This window comes from Theropithecus gelada, chromosome 1 (genome assembly GCF_003255815.1).
Source record: "Theropithecus gelada isolate Dixy chromosome 1, Tgel_1.0, whole genome shotgun sequence".
Taxonomy (NCBI): domain Eukaryota; kingdom Metazoa; phylum Chordata; class Mammalia; order Primates; family Cercopithecidae; genus Theropithecus; species Theropithecus gelada.
Genome location: NC_037668.1, coordinates 68,087,248 through 68,099,361, shown reverse-complemented (window position 1 = coordinate 68,099,361; position 12,114 = coordinate 68,087,248). Strand labels below are relative to the sequence as shown.

Below are 12,114 nucleotides of genomic sequence, written 5' to 3'. Positions count from 1 at the left end.
AGGAGAATCACACGAGCCCAGGAAGCGGAGGTTACAGTGAGCCGAGATCCTGCCACTGCACTCCAGCCAGGGTGACAAAGCAAGGCTCCATCTGAAAAAAATAAACTAAAAATAAATAAATGAAATAAAAAAGAGACAGGGTCTCACTATGCTGCCCAGGCTGGTCTTGAACTCCTGGCCTCAAACGATTTTCCTACTTTGGCCTCCCAAAGCACTGAGATTACAGGAGTAAGCCCCTGTGCCTGGCCACCCTTTACTTTTTCTAAATCATACCACATTTTGTTACTATCTAATTATTTGATTAAGATTCTTTCCCACTAATGTGTGCCACAAGAGCTGACACCAGACCTGTGACATTCACTATCATATACCCACAGCATAGCATGCTTCCTTGAACACAGCAGGGAGGCAACATTTGTTTAAAAATTAATTAAAACTAAGTGTGCTAGGTGCAGTGGCACATGTCTGTAGTCCCAGCTATTCAGGAGGCTGAGGTTGGAGGATCACTTGAGCCCAGGAGTTTGAGGACAGCCTGGGCAACATATTGACGCCCTAACTCAAAAAAACAAAAGAACTAAGTAAATCCTTTGACCCCACTTGTAAGAATTCATCAGGGAAAAAACAGGTCAAGTACACAAAGAAATATGTTAAGAATGTTCATTATTACATCTTTATAAAAATTAGAAACATCAATAGGTTACATTAAGGAATTATGGTATCACCATTTAATGGGGAAAAATTTTGGAGCCTCTATTTGATACAAAAGTATCTCCATGATATAGTAATTTTTAAAATCCAGTATTAAAAGAGTATACATGAAACAATTCCATTTTTGTTTAAAATATGAATAAATGAGCTGGGTGTGGTGGCATGCCTCTGTAGTCCTAGCTACGTGGGAGGCTGAGGTGGGAGTACTGCTTGAGCCCAAGGATTTAAGGCTGCAATGAGCTATGATTGCACCATGGCACTCCATCCTAGGGAACAGAGCAAGACCTTGTCAAAAAAAAGAATAGAAAAGAAAAAAGAATAAATGTACAGGTATGCACAGAAAAAACATCTAGAAGAATGTATGTAAATTATTACTATATCTGGATAATGGGATTGTGAAACATCTATTTTCTTCTTTATATATACTCTCTGGATTGTTTGCAATGAACTTTCTATTAAGTTTGCAGTGGGAAAAACCAGTACAGATATCATAAAAACAAAACAATGCGAGCATCCAGGGCTCCTTACTGGCTGTAGGATAAGTTGAAACTCCTTAACATGATATATAAAGTCTGTTGAGAGCCTTGTGCTTTACATGTGCTGAGGAAGTCATAATTCTGAAATATGCAACACACTCAAATCTCTTTGACTACACCATTCTTTCTACCTGGAATGGCTTTCTCCCTCATTCCCTGCTTGACAAACTTAAAAATCCAGTTCATCTGTGACGCCCTCCAGTGGAATAAACCTTAACTTTCTCTATCGCTAATAGCCCAGATAATAGCTTTGTTCTTCTAATACTTAATATCTTGTTCGAGTTGCTTACAGGTCTCTCTTGTCCTCAACAGACTATGAGGTCTGGAAGGCAATGACCATGTTCCTTCATCGTTTATCCCAAACACTTGACACAATGCTAGCAAACAGAAGATGGTACACAATAAATGTGTGTTAAATGAGTTAATCAACAAGCAACATAAATGTATATATTCTTCCTGTTTTGCAAAATGAAAGGAGAAGAAGTTTTCACATGCCTTAAAGGATAGGCTATAACACAGAAAACGGATTAGGCTACTTTGGAGAGGCTTCAAAAGCAGAACTGGCATTAAGGAATAGAAGCTGATTTTAGCACACTCTGGGGAAAAATTTTCTAACAATTAAGGTTGTGTAAAAACAAATGCAGCATATCCAGAAATTGTAAAATCCCAGTTAGTGCAGTGTTCAAACAGAGGCTTGGTAATCAGTTCTCAGGGATGGTGGAGAAACGATCCCCATGTGGTGAATTGGGTGAACAACGAGCCCTACGGTTCTTTCTACTACTACAGTCCTACTACTACAGTAGATGGTTTGCAGTAATTTTTAGGTCCCTTCCTGCTTACCATTCAATGGTTCTGAAAATGTAAAATGAAATAAACAATTTATGAAGATGTTAGGTCTTGAGGAACCTAAAACACAAATTAAATTCAGTTCCTGGAGCCTACAGTAGTCACTGAAAACTGGTTAAATACAACATACACATGAGGAAGAACCTAAATCAACAAACTTGGATTTTATAAGAGATTAATTCTACATGACGTAGCTTGTCATTAACTCTAACCTAAAATTTGGAAGTCAAAGTAAAAAAGCAGCAGTATTTGTTTTAAAAACAAATCTAGTGCCAGTTACCTCAGTTCCACTCATTATATCCTTCCATTCTCTGATTCACTGAAAAGAATAATACACAGAAACACCAGTGGGATCTTGGAAAAATTATGTAGGGCTGCTGAGAGGTATGTTTACCTCTATGTTTTCATCTACACAAAAAAGAGTTCATCAAGTTCCTTATTCCAAAATAACAATAAACAGTAACTTTGAACTTCTGTAAGTACAAACATTTTAAGGAACTATGAGACCAAAATAAAGGCTTATGCAATCAACCTCTGCTTTCAGAACTCTTGCAAGAGAAGTCCCTTTCCATCTGGGCCATCTTGCAAGAATGTTGTTTCCGTTTGTCAAAAAGAAACACTGTCCACATTTGTACAGTTGAAAAAAGAGCATAAGTTAAGCTTAAAAATGTCTGAGACAAAATTAAAACATGTCTGAGACTGATTAGAGAATAAAGGTAAATCCTACACCAAGAAATTTAAAATGAGAACATCAGAGGTGGAAAGAACTTTAGAAGTCCTCTTGGGTCCAACTTCCCACTGAATGCACCCTCCTTGTAAGGGTGACCACCTGCTTTGTCCAACGCTAAGTCAGTTATGTACCATTTCAAAAGGTAGTCGGTTTGTCCATTAGACAGCATTGACTAGCAGAGAGGCCTTCCTTATACTGAGTCCGATTAATCTGTCTTCCTACCATTTTGATATCCTGGTGCTGCTTTTTACTCCCCCCATACTTATATATCGAAGTATGCAAGATAAAGATGGAGGTTTAGAGATTCTAGCAGAAGAAAGCAGCCACTTATATACTCAACCAAAATACAAGCCCACTGAACCAACTTGATCCAGGAGCTCAATGATAGAACAGACGTAGCAATCAGACAGACTGCTGTGATTACCAATGGAGATGAAGCAAAGCAACATTATCTTCCTAAGAGGTAACCGGAAAAAGGAGGTTAAGGGAAGTAGAACACTGCTAAGTACTCACTAATGAAATGATTAGTCAATCTATATCTAAAGCTAATTCAGTAGTTAACTTAAAATGGCTTTTCTCAAAAAACATTAAAGCCTGTAACACAAAGAAATCAACAGGGAAGCAGACTGAGGTCTACTAGGACAAAGGAAGGAGTCATTCTTCATCTTTCTCATGTTATTTAACTGGCCCTTCTTATCTACAGAGCTAAAGATACGGATTATCTAAACTACAGCACTAATTTCCTGTGTGACTTTAGACAAGTCAATACACCTCTCTGACAAGTCAATATACCTTAACCAGATTATCTCAAATCTACCTCTTCTGAAAGACAGTAACTTTATCTCAAAAATTCATTAAACTACTCCAAAAAGGTTGAAGGGAAGGCAATTAACTTTTAGTAAATCTGGCTCCACATAATCTTACTGCCTTGGGTTTTTTATTATTATTATTATTATTATTATTATTATTATTATTTTGTAGAGGTGAGGTCTTGCTATGTTGCCCAGGCTGGTTTTGAACTCCTGGGCTCAAGTGATCTTCCCACCTTGGCTTCCCAAAGTACTGGGATTACAGGCAATGAGCCACTGGGCCTGGCCATTGGTTTATTATTAACAGGTAGAGATTTACTGTCACTCTTCCTTGTTGTCTCTCCCACCAGTGGAAGGTAACTAGTTTCTACTTGGGTGATGTTTCTGGGAATAAAGAACTATCAATCACTCATCCCGTATCATTATTGTCAACTCAATTCCCCAGGTGACTTCAGGAGGGAAAGAATGGGATCCTAGTTTGGACCTTGTTGGCTTTGAAAAGGACATTCTGCCAACATATGTTCTGATAATGTCATCACCTCATTCAAAGCTATGTCAGTGGACCCCCCACCATCAACTGAACTCCAAACTTCAAAGTATGGCTTAAATTCTCCCATGATCTGGGTCTTTCTTTAATTCTCATTACTCCTCTTCTCACTTCTATATACCAACAATGACATCACTTCCTCTTAAAACTGTGTGTAGAGATGTCACTTGTCATGTTCCTGACTCACAGAGAAATCTGAGAGAGTGAATCCTACCCACAGAGACCCACAGGCCTCTTTCTGATTTGGGGATGGGATACAGACAGAGGGACTCTTGGGTGTGGTGAGTCCCTGTTCCTATTAGAGGACCTCCTGACTGCCACAAAAATCAACGTACATATATGTCAAAACACCACATTGTATACTGTAAACATATACAATTTTCATTTGTCAATTATATCGTCATAAAAAAAATTTATTTCCAGTTGGTCCTGGGAAAGCTATGCAGAGATCTTGGTAGTTATGTCTGAGAGCTGAGACAAGGCCCAAGTCTTTGGGGGTTTCCCTAGGAGATTCTGGTATGTGCTGCTATGATTGTTTTTATAGTAAAGAGCCAACGTATTTTAAGGAAGGAGAAAGAGCTAGCCAAGAGATTTTCTGACAGTATTGAAGAACCCTGTAAAGTCAGTGAGATGAGACTGATTACATAAGCCAACGAGGCCCCCCAGTTGCTTCCATTAGAGGCCAGTCCTTTGATGCTACAAACACTGAATAAGACAAAACTTAAAAATCTGATCAGGTTCACCTCCTTCTTTGAGGACAATAGACTTTTTCAAAAAAGAGCAAAAGTGGACCCCCTTAAGCTTTCATTTCACGGAGTGAACTGATGATGGCTAACCTTCAAGACACGGTCACTTGAAGATCCATCAAAATCCTTCCAATCCCTAGTGACTGGTGCCCCAAACACCCTAAACACACCCCATAAGAAGAGAACAACTTCTGAGGAAAATGGTAGATGGTGTGGTTAAAACACTTATCTTAAGAAAGCTTAGAACTGTGCTCCCAAGAAACCACAGGATGGAAGCAAAGAGTTCTGGAACTGAAGGAAAAAATTCTTGAACGCTGGAACATATGAATGAACTCAGTTGCAAATGATAAAGAGAGCCAGCTAAAAATCTATGACCAAAACTGCTGGAGAAGATAGATTTGCTTGCTCTCTTTAGAGTCAATTACATGGATAATGGCAATTTGGAATTGGAAAAAAGGGTGAATCAGAAATGGAGACCACTTAGACTACTGTCAGAAGTCAATTTGAAGAAACTCATTGGTTCTGTTCACGCAAATACTCCTTAAAAAGGTTAGAAGAGGCCGGGCGTGGTATGTCATGCCTGTAATGCCAGCACTTTGGGATGCTAAGGTCGGTGGATCACCTGAGGTCAGAGGTTCAAGACCAGCCTAGCCAACATGCTAAAACCCCATCTCTACTAAAAATACAAAAATTAGCCAGGCATTGTGGCTCACGCCTGTAATTCTAGCTATTTGGGAGGCTGAGGCAGGGGAATTGCTTGAACCTGGGAAGCGGAGGTTGCAGTGAGCTAAGATTGAGCCACTGCACTCCAGCCTGGGTGACAGAGCAAGACTCTGTCCCCCCCCCCCAAAAAAAGGGAGAAGAACTACTTACACTTTGTTGATCAACTTATAATCTCTCACAAATAGCTTTACAGGGCCTATTTCCTCTATTTGCAAAACATCTTTTTGTGCAAATCTTGCTCTGCCCACTTTCCCCTTGAAGCTTTTTCTCCTTCCTATTCCAACTCCCACAGCACTCTGCTGCCTCTCCTGCTGCACTCACTGATTTGTGGTTGTTCTGTTGTTGGGTTTTTTGTTTGTTCTTCTAAGATAGGGTTTTGCTTTGTTGCCCAAGCTAGAGTGCAGTGCAGCCTTAATCTCCTGCGCTCAAGCAATCCTCCCACCTCAGCTTCTTGAGTAGCTGGGACTACAGGCATGTGCTACCATGCCTGGCCAGCTTTTATTTTTGAGAGCTCCTTTAGGTAACAACAACAAATAAAAGTATACTAATTTAGTATACTTTTTTTTTTTAAGACGGATTCACGCTCTGTCGCCCAGGCTGGAGTGCAGTGGCATAATCTTGGCTCACTGCAAATTCCGCCTCCAGGGTCCACGCCATTCTCCTGCCTCAGCCTCCCGAGTACCTGGGACTACAGGCACATGCCTACCATGCCTGGCTAATTTTTTGTATTTTTTGTAGAGACGGCGGGGTTTCACCACGTTAGTCAGGATGGTCTTGATCTCCTGACCTAGTGATGCGCTCACCTCGGCCTCCCCAAGTGCTGGGATTACAGGCGTGAACCACGGTGCCCGGCCTAATTTAGTATACTTTTTTAAAACCTAGTATGAGTATTTTGCTTATGTGGATTTAAGTTTTTAGATCGCTTATTACAGAAAATCACACAAAGGTAATTTAAATACCCTAAATAGAAAGTCAAGGGAAAGGGTGTCCTTAATGCTCCTTGTCTCCTGGTTAGCCTATGATATTTCAGCTCTAGCCAATTTCTTTTACACAAAGACCCTGCTTAAAGCATTTATGAATAAGCTGGAAGAGTGGTGGATGAGACATGGCTTCTCTGAATAGGGGAGGGAGGACACAAAAAATAGCTGCTTTCATTGAGGGCAGGAAAGAGATTATTTCATTAGGAGCCAAACAGTGAGACTATCTCAGTACAAACAATTGTTTGGCTTGAAGACTCCATGTGGGTAATTACTCCAGCAAAGGCTCAGCTGGAATGGAACACGGAGCCTGCCAGGACCTAAGGATAGGGACTGACACAGGCTTAAGTGTCTGAATCATGGCTTTGGAATCCCAGAGCATCCCAGCAAAGATGCTCACCCTAATCAGCGAGAAGCACCATTCTGCACCCGACTGAGTGAAGAATGTGAATTTAAAACAGATGAGAAAAACTAGGGGTACTGGGAGCAAATTCAAAGTTATTAAAACTAAACTGATATTTTATAGCAAATGTAGCAAGTCCAAAGATTAGATTTCTTGGGAAATCGAATGCATTTCAATCACCACTTCAATGGCTAATAACAGGCTGGGTGGAGTTGGTGTGCAGGGAGGGACTGCTGAGCTAACAGCTGGGCAAATCATTTCAAAGTCAGGCAGGTGGACCTGATATTTTAAAATTTGATATTATAATTTTTTTTTTTTTTTTTTTTTTTTTGAGACGGAGTCTCGCTCTGTCACCCAGACTGGAGTGCAGTGGCCGGATCTCAGCTCACTGCAAGCTCCGCCTCCCGGGTTCCCGCCATTCTCCTGCCTCAGCCTCCCGAGTAGCTGGGACTACAGGCGCCGCCACCTCGCCCGGCTAGTTTTTTGTATTTTTTAGTAGAGACGGGGTTTCACCGTGTTAGCCAGGATGGTCTCGATCTCCTGACCTCGTGATCCACCCGTCTCGGCCTCCCAAAGTGCTGGGATTACAGGCTTGAGCCACCGCGCCCGGCAAAACTTGATATTATAATTAAACCAATTTCCTAGTGACCTCACTTCAGGTAATATATGCAAACTTGGTTCTCAAGTTAATGTCTTCATCTCCTGGGGACATTTAGTTCTTTACATTTTTAGGTTACTTCAGGTTAACTTCCTCTTTGCAACAACCAGTATCTACTCATATATTTAAAAACAAAAACAAAACAAAAAACTAAAGCTGCAAAGTGAGCCTGCCCGCTGCAGGAGGGAAGGGGCCTGTGTTTAGAAGAAGCTACTCAAAAGGGTGATATGGTCATTGTCCAGTGAGATTGCTCTTCAACCTCCATCCCTAGGATAGACTCCCCACCCCACCACATTGACGAGGGATTTTTTTCCCCTAGAAAGCTGAAGGGATAACTATCATAATACTAGGTTCTGGATGCACACGACCCAGTCCCAATCCATAACTCACAATCCCAGGGCCTTCCTAAGTTGCTACCTGATAGCCTTTGCGAGTAAATGCTTTCATACATTTCAATCATTACCCTGACCAAGGCTAACAGCAGGCTGGTGGGTGTAGGCGTATAGGGACTGCAGAGCTAACAGCTGGGCAATCATTTCAAAGTTGGCCAGGTGGAGTCAACATTTATAAATTTGACATGGTCATTAAAGTCGCTCATAATCAAGTGTCGGCTCGGTGTATAGTACACACTTGATACATGCTTACTGATTAAACAGGGAATAAGCAATAGTGGAACAATATGAAAACTGGTATTAAAAACAGCCCATATTCAAATAGTCTCATCTTTGTCCCTCTAGACCAATGGCTCCCAACAGAAACAATTTCCCCTCAAGGGGCAATGCTGATGTCTAGAGACACTTTTGGTTGTCACAACTGGCAGAGGGGTGGGGAAGTCCTACTGGCATCTAGTGGGCAGAGGATAGGAATGCTGGCTTCTAAACATTCTAAAATGCCCTGGACAGTGCCCACAAGGAATTACCCAAAATGTCAATAGTCTGAGGTTGAGAAATCCTGCTCTAGAGGAACCATTTTTAAGCCATTTAGTTTGAAGTGAGACATAAGAATATGTCAGTTTTGTGGAAAGGCCTCTTCTCTTGTTCTGTAACAAACAGATACACATTTAGAGTATAAAATTCTAAAATTGTAACAAACCTTAGGAATGATCTAGTCTAAGCACAGTTGGAGAAACTAAGGCCTAGAGAGGTCAAGCCATTTGCCCAAGTTCACAGAAGAAAGAATCCGCTGGACTGAACTTAGAATCACCTTTACACACCCAAATGTGTGTTATACATAGTAGATGCTCAATAATGGTCACGAAATTGATATCTTGTTCTTTAGGTGTTCTTTTTTTTTTTTTTAAGTTACAACATACAATTTACTCTCTGCTCCTGAGAATCTGAGACTGTTTGTGAAGACGAAGTTCCTCCCATCCACACTCCCCTTCCTCAAAAAGAAGCCCAGAAGGGAAAAACAGTGTAACGTACTAGAGCTCAAGACAGAGTGGCCAGGCAGAAAATGTTTTTCCATTGTTTCCAGGGAAGCTCATGTCTTTCACCCAGGCAGAGGCTCTACACAAAACCTTCTAAGTAAGCAAATGAGCCCTTGTACAAGACCACGGACATGCGAATTTCTCTTCGCAACTCAGCACAGCAGCTTTCCTAACACACTGGGGAAGTCCCAACCAACGGCAAACAGATGGAAAATCAGTGCCAGTTTCACTGAATCACAACCACATCCAAACAAGCTAGAGAGCTTCCAGTTCTAAACAAACAGCAGAATCAGAATGAATTCTGGGATCAAAGTACAGATGGTTGGTTAGTCCAGTGGGTGCTGAATATCAGTCATCAAAACAGCCCTGGCTTAAGGGAGGAGAGCAAAAGATGGAGATTTGCCCTTTGAAAAGGAAAACATTCACCACGATGTTTCAAAACCTAGGTGTTTCAGAATAGAATACAATGAGGTAGAGGTCAAAGATATGGCACAAGGGGGTGGGGCAAAGATACCAGTGAATAGAAAGATCCTGCAAAGGGAACATTAGGCAGATGAACCCAGGGAAAGTCTGGCGGGGCAGGGTAAGGGAAAGGCAGGGGGAGGGGTATCACAATTTCAAAAAAGCCCAAGTAAGATTCTTTAAATTAAACAAACCTGTTCCATTGGGCACAAGGAGAGTTTCTAAAACTGCTGCAAGGCTATTAAATTCCACAGCACCTGAGAACAATGTCTAAATATTTACTTCCATCCCACAAAAGGGCTAAAGGGCTGCTATTTCAGCCTCCTGTTTCACACTTCATGCTACATTTTTCCCAAGACGATGTGTCACACCAAAACCTCCTACTGAGAGGGCAGAGGATTCGCTTCATGTCTAGCTCCAGCTTTCAAAGCAGCACAGGTGGCAGAAGCACAGAAATGAAATGGCACAAAGAAGCAATTACCACAAAGCAACCATGAGATTCACCTGTTCAGCTTCTTGGACTGTCACAGATCTTCAGCTATCTGGGCTAATAGTATGAGGGTGACTATCAAAAAACAAAACAAAGTAGATGACCTGAACACACATTAATAGAATAATGCTGCTCATAACAGGGACACAGACACTATGTGCCAGACACTGTGCACTAGGTATGCAGATAGATGTGAAAACACAGTCCCTGTCTTCATTTCCAGTCTAAGGCCCTTCTTCAAAAGAAATAATAATGCAGTAGCTGTTACCTCCTTTCTACTAATGTAGGACCTCTAATCCATCTTCCTAGAGGACTAAGTTTAAGTCAATGAGGACTATATCAACAACCTAAGATGCTAGTCATTGGCACAAGGGTATTTCCGCACATCAGGTATATGATGTGAAAGTGCCGGCCCATCTTGCTGTGATATGACCCATAAAGCTGTTCTTTATGCTCCTTATGTCCCTTATGTTCCTTACGTCCCTTATGGAGAAACCAGGGTTCTCCCAAGTTCCCCATTCCTTGCCTTAGCAGACATCTACTGCAATGAAGCAGTTCAGAATAACGCCCAGAGCAAAGCCGTCTCTACGTGGGCTCAACCCAGAGAATCCCCCTGGTAACTTTTTCAATTAGAGGGCCCACTTGACTACTCAAATCTGAACACATAAATAACCCATCACTCTAACAACACCACAAAAATTTATACTTCCTTATTTGTATTGTTGAAAAGTTGAAAACTCAAATATTAACAATTGGGCAAGAGATAATAATGACATATTCTAATGATGGGATACAAAAAAGATATTTAAATGTTTTTAACATCATGAAATAAGCTTATAATAAATGTTAAGCAAAACGAATGATATAAAATCGTTATGGTATAAGCTTAAGTAAATGGGTGATAAAAATTATGAAAAATAAGGCTGGGTGTGATGGTTGACGCCTGTAATCCCGGCACTCTGGCAGGCCGAGGCAGGCAGATGATGTGAGCTCAGAGTTTGAGACTAGCCTGGGCAACATGGCAAAACCCTGTCTGTACTAAAAATACAAAAATTAGCTGGGCGTGGTGGTGTGCACCTGTAGTCCCAGCTACTCGGAAGGCTTAGCCAGAAGAACTGCTTGAGCCTGGTAGACAGAGGTTGCAGTGAGCTGAGATTGTGCCACTGTACTCCAGCTTGGGTGACAGAGCGAGAGACCTTGTCTCAAAAAAAAAAAAAGAATTATGAAAAATACCTTCAGCATCATTATATTTTTCATACTTTCCAGTGATTTTTATCATGGGGTATAGGTTTCATAATCATAAAAGATAAAGTTGTTGTTGTTGTTTAAAAAAAACAACCAGCATTTACTGATTATAAGCACAGGGATCCTCCCATCTCCCCAGCTCCTAAAATCCCGTAAGACAGAAAACAACTATGGCAACAAATCTTTCTTTCCTTAAATGTATGAGAAGTCTAATGAAACTGGGACCTATTTTTACTCTGCCCATAATATGGACCCTTGATCTGAGCCACTTGTGTCAGGCTACTTCTGTTGAGACTAGACTCAGAACAAGTTAGAATGCTCAGAGGAGCCAAGCTGGAGTCTTCCTGATTCCAATGTTGCATTTAATGAAGCTTCCTTTCTCTTTCATATAATCTGGGAATATTAATACTGTAGTCACACTACAGGCAAGACCTTTCCTCAAGTTTCTCCTCCATCTGTAACAGTTCCTCTAACCGAACTCTTCATGCCTACTTTCAGAGAGACAAAGTCAATCCCTGTTCCAAACAGCTAATCTTTCAGTAAAAATGATTTCAACATAGCAGAAGCACCTGCATCTCTTAATTCTTTCCTTCTCAAATCAGCTGTCACACTCAAATTGGTTTCCGTCAGCTCTGCTGTTTTCAGCTATTTTGAACAAAAGCATCATGGTAAGAACAGGGAGTTTCCTTCCTGTTTCTCTTCTCAGGGTTTGTGTCAGTTACAAGGAGTGATAAAGTGTCAACAACAACAAAAATACACCGATGCCCCCTTCTCTACAAGCTTTACACTACAGCATATGATGTCA

General features: G+C 41.1%; 1 protein-coding gene across 3 annotated transcripts in view; it reads right to left on the bottom strand.

Annotated features, from left to right (window-relative positions):
• The window catches only part of SMAP2 (small ArfGAP2), a 48,467-nt gene that overhangs the window by 23,450 nt on the left and 12,903 nt on the right, over window positions 1-12,114 (bottom strand). The window contains exon 1 of one of the 3 annotated variants that reach the window (XM_025402151.1): window positions 2,371-2,460. The exons of the other annotated variants lie outside the window; for them this stretch is intronic. The gene's annotated coding sequence lies outside the window, so the exon portion shown is untranslated. Of the gene's footprint in view, window positions 1-2,370; window positions 2,461-12,114 lie in introns of those variants that run through there. 3 annotated transcript variants of the gene reach the window in all.